At 45.7% G+C, this 5,057-nt stretch overlaps 1 non-coding gene across 1 annotated transcript; it reads right to left on the reverse strand.

The window, feature by feature from the left end:
• Positions 1-336: 336 nt before the first annotated feature.
• Positions 337-438, reverse strand: LOC118610866. The gene has a single exon (XR_004954128.1). It is a non-coding gene; the product is annotated as a U6 spliceosomal RNA (small nuclear RNA).
• Between the last annotated feature and the right edge of the window lie 4,619 nt (positions 439-5,057).

Genomic DNA, 5,057 nt, shown 5'->3' on the forward strand with positions numbered 1-5,057 from the left:
TTATTTATTTTTTATTCATGCCCTTTTTAGTTTTGGAAACTTCCCATTTGAAACAATTAAAGGAACCTGTATGACTATGATGAGCAAATGCACGGTTTCCACTTGGACCCCATAATGGACTTTTATAATGCATCCTCATTATTACTTTCAGGAATTCTTAAAGGAGCAGGATCTACAAACATGAACCTATGGGAGTTAAGCCCAGAGAGAAGGCTTCTTCCATTTGACCCCTTAATTCTTGCTGATTTCATTATCTGACACTCTTATACGATAACGAAACTGTCATTTTTCTTCCCTTCAGTATTTGTTAGATGCTGAGGCTTTACAGACATTATCTTTCATCTTCTTTATTTATTTTTGAGTGTGTCATCTTCATGCAAGAGCCATGCTAATCTTCTCTGCAGCATTCCTATTTTAGTATATGTGCAGCTGAAGCAAGCGTTCTCTCAGCCTCATTTTAAAACAAACCAGAAAAGCAAATATTACGACCACTTTCAGACATGGAGGCTGAGGAGGAGGGTGTCCCCACGCCTCCGCCCCTTTCTAAAATTCACTCCGCTTTTCTCTGCGCTCATGGTAGCTCCCAACTCTCTCTTTTCCTCGATATCCTGCTCCTTTGTGTATTTGGCTTCTTTCGTGCGGAGCCCCGTCCCCTCTTGTCAGCAAAGCATTGCTCTTTCTTCAACATTGGGTTTTGCATTTTATGTGGAGCCTTCCTGGACCCCTTCACCCCTATTCCTTCCCTCGTCCTCCCGGCCATCCACATCTCCACCAGCTTTCAACGCCATCGCTGTAACGAAGCGTAGTTTTAGATCCTTCCCTTCTACCACATGTTCATATGTGCACCCAAGATTTTTTTCAGTTGTGGGTCTACGGAGACTCATTTCAAGAGGCCGTAAGCAAAGCAAACGAAGAGAGAGGAGTAGGGCGGCAATTGTTTAAGCCACCGAGTTTGGGTGACTTGCTGCACAGCAATCAATACCTCAGAAGATGGTTGCAAGGATCTAATGAGATTTATATAGAAAATACTCAGTGATGGCTGGATATAAGAATAGCTCAATTAGTATGGCTAGTTAATTCACAATTATTCACCTCTTTCTAGCCTAGCTGTTACCTTGGTAATCTCTAACCTGAAAAACAGTGATTTTGGGCATTTTTAGAGGTATACCATTTAGAATGTAGGTCGCTAATCAATCAGAGTAAAACGGGAGCTTCCTGCCATCTCCAACCCCCTTTGGAAACTTGACAACAAACCTCTTAATGTCTATTATTTGGAATCAGATGAAAGTGCTCACGATGGCGATCTACGTGTGTAATGCCAGCAAAATGTGAGTTTTTGATGAAGCGTCATCATCACTTGGCCATTCCTGTCCAAAAATAAGAATAAAAAAAGTGTAACAGGAAGATGCAAGGCCAACACTTAGCGAAATGGTCTATAAACGTCATCACATTTAAAAAATGTGTTTAAGGTCAAATATTTTATGTTCTTCCTATTAGCTCTTTCCACACCATCTAATCGTCCAGCCCAGCAAAACTCTAGTTTGTGCAAATCAAAAAATAATAGGCTTTTCCAAGACAACACAGCAGAGACAATTTGATCAAAGTCACAATCCATTGGCCAATCGAAGATGTGCTGTGATTCTCTGAGTCTCATTAGTCAACTTGCTTTCATTATCCCATACTACTAATTGGAAATTAAATGTGACTTTTAAGACATTTACACAAAGGTTTGAAGTGATTAATTCCTGGCTGTATTCTCAGACTTCTGTGCATAAATTTACACGCACAATGAATACTGCTTAAATTGAAATGGAGTCAATTTAATTTAACACAATTATTGAATGCCCAATATGTGCTAAGTTCCAGTAATATCAAAAAATAGCCCATGAAGTTATCCCAGTTTTCCCATAAATTTAATTGAAAATCTCTTTAAGATTCTGAGCAATAATTTATGCTAAGTCTCAATGCTTATGTAATTTGCAAGAAGGTGTTTTGAGCACTTGAAAATTTTCAAGTGTTTTCAATTATTTCAATAAAGATATGTTACATGAATGAATGGATATTGCCTTTCATGTTCATTAATGGACTAATGTTGATGACAGCATACATTGTATTTCTGTTAACACATTTCTGGAATTACACCATTCTTTAACAATGCTACTGAAGCCGAGGTTACGGCTGTCATCTGACTTTGTGGATAGTTAGCACGGCAAAATTTCATTGGCCGACAAAACTTTTTCCTGGGACTCACTGAGGGATTCTTTTTAACACCCCTTTATTTTGCTAAGAGCCCCGACTAAAGCAGCGAAGTAACTCAATCACGAGTGTGAGAGCGGAAGTCTCAACACTTCTATAAGCTATTAGCTTTTTGGTCGTGATGGGCACACAGTGTCGTTGGTCTATCTATAAACAGACTCCAGTGAAAAACAGGCATGATTCAAAGCTGCCACATCAAATGGAGATCGTCTGAAGGTAGCTAGTGGCTCACGCTGATGGGATAGGCTGTTCAAAATACAAGAGTGAGAGATTCACCTGGAAATTTCTGCATCTGAGCGGAGCTTGAGGCTCCCGTCACCCTAGCAGCTGCAGCTCACGCCGCGGCTCGTTTCCTCTTCCAGGTCGTCCCGCAGGCCCTGCCTCTGACCAAGCGGCACACAAGCCCGTCCCTCCCCTGTTATACTTGCACCGTTTAAAGGTGAAGAATCGTGACAGCCTGCGGAAGGAGAACGTCGTCTCTCCTTTTCACAGAGTAGTTGTTTCCCGTGCAACATCTCAAGAGCCTCTGGCTTAAAGGAGCAGATCAGAAGCACGAGCCATCGCCCCTCGCCGACAGCCGTTGCCACTGGCCGTGGCTTTCTAAATCTGAGTCTCTCCGTCCCCATTGCCCTTCGAATCCTTCCAGATTTCCCTGGGCTTCTTGACTCTTTGGTGGTCTATCCTGACATCTGCTTATCTCAAATCATGTTAGCTGAAAGGCGTTTCTTGGGAAAAGCTGTCTAACAGATTTTTTTAAAAGAAACTCTTCTAACAACTACCTAGTACTCATGAAATTATCTCGGTGGCCTGTGAGATTGACAGTCCCAAGACTTCCAGAAAGAGAATCACCATGTTCTCACGCTCGATTGTCTCCTGCATCAAACAGGGTGTGATCTTTAAATCTTTTATTTCAGCTATAAGGAACCCATTATAGAGGAATACAGACTCTGCTGTCCGAGAAGCCTGTGTTCAAACTCATTTCTGGCCCTTAATAATAATATAATTTTTGAAAAATCACACCTCTCTCATCTGTGTAATACGGACACCACCAGCAACCTCGGAGGGAGGTGAAGTCCGCAGTCATGCCCTGCCCAGCACGTGGCACGAGGTGGGTCGATCGGGTCCTCCACGGGCACGGAGTCCCTTCCCCCAGCTCCGGTCTCCCGGGCCTGGGAGGCGAGCGGAGAGCGGAGAGCGCAGGGATGGCCTGGCTCGCCCAGTCGCCATCACGCCCCTGCCACGCTCTGTCTCCGAGGGACTCTTCCCAGCGGTGGCCTCTCCCCCTCCACTGCTGCTCCTGCCTTTTGAAGTAAATCAAAACGGGGGGGGGGGGGGGTTTAGAGGGGGTGAACTAGTCTGTCTGTAGTCAGGAAAATAGTCCTGGATCCTAGCTAGATTTTGAAGGATAAGTGGGTGGTTTCCAAACAAGCACAATGGTAGGGACCGGGCGGGAGAAGAGCATTGCAGAGAAATAAAGCAGGGTGTGCAAAGCCACAGAGCTATGGACTAGCACGGTGCAGAAGGAAAACAATTAATGTTCTGTGTTTGCCGGTGAGGAAGATGGAACTCGAGAGTGGATTCGAAGGGTCGTCGTGGAAGCAGAGAAGTTGGCCAGAGGGCTACATAACAGCTCCAACCAAAGATGAGGGAAGGTTAGACTACGCCGGTCTCCGTGGCAATGTAAAGCGGGTGCAGCAGATTAATTGGAGAGACTCTTAGGAACTAATATGGACAGGATGTGGAAGTAATTGCATGACTGAGGGGGAAAGGGAGAGTCTCGAGGGTGACATCGGTGGTCTTGTGTGCATGGTGACTACAGAGGAGATAGCTGAGACTGTCTGTGGAGGACAAGGCATGAGAGCTGAGGCTGAGGACCGGGTCTTGCAGAAGAGAGGCCAGGAACCAGGTGGGGACTCCACCTAGAAGTGGCTGGTTTCAGGCAGAGACTCTAGGGAGAGAGCTCACAACGATCCTTTGCTATTAGAATACCTGTCAAAAATGCAAAATGCAGAGTACACAGTAGTGGACAGACTTTAAGGCCGATCCCATGACCTCACCTCCTAGTAGTCACTGTATAACTCCCTCGCTTTGAGCCTCGGCAGGACCCGTGACCTGCTTCTAACTAATATAAAATGACAAAGGTGATAGATGTCACTCTCACGACTATGGTATGTTATAAAACGCTGTCTCGCTAGTGGTGCCCGTAGCTAGAGGTTCTCCTTGTTCACTTGATGGAGTGGCCATGTGGAGGAATTGCAGGCAGCCTCTAGGAGATGAAGAAGGTCTCCTGACAGCCAGCGGGAAGCCGGACCCCTCGGTCCTACAGCTGCAAGGAAATGAATTCTGCCGACAACTTGAGCTCGGAAGTGGATTCTTCCCTAGTCAGGACCTCGGATGAGAACAGAGCCCAGTCGACTCCTCGACTGCAGGATTATGAGACCCCGAGAAGACAGCTAAGCCATGCCCAGACTTCTGCCCCCAGCGGCCCCCACCGGTGCCTTTTCTGCTCAGTAGACCCGCGCTTGACCTCCGGTGGTCCCGGACGCTCCTCCCCAGTCCCTTCCAAAGCTGTGCAGTTCACGCATCTGCTGGAAAAGGAAGCTCTTGTGTTCCGTCCCCCTCGTCACTAATACAATCGTCCACGCTTCTCCGCAGTTTCGCTTTCTGCGGGTTTAGTTACCCACAGTCAATTGTGGTCTGAAAACGTGAAATGAAAAAATTCCAGAATTAAACAATTCACTAGTTTTAAGTGCACACTAATCTGAGGAGTGTGATGAAATTGCATGCTGTCCGGCTTCTTT

Source organism: Rousettus aegyptiacus, unplaced genomic scaffold (assembly GCF_014176215.1).
Source record: "Rousettus aegyptiacus isolate mRouAeg1 unplaced genomic scaffold, mRouAeg1.p scaffold_m13_p_13, whole genome shotgun sequence".
NCBI classification, from domain to species: domain Eukaryota; kingdom Metazoa; phylum Chordata; class Mammalia; order Chiroptera; family Pteropodidae; genus Rousettus; species Rousettus aegyptiacus.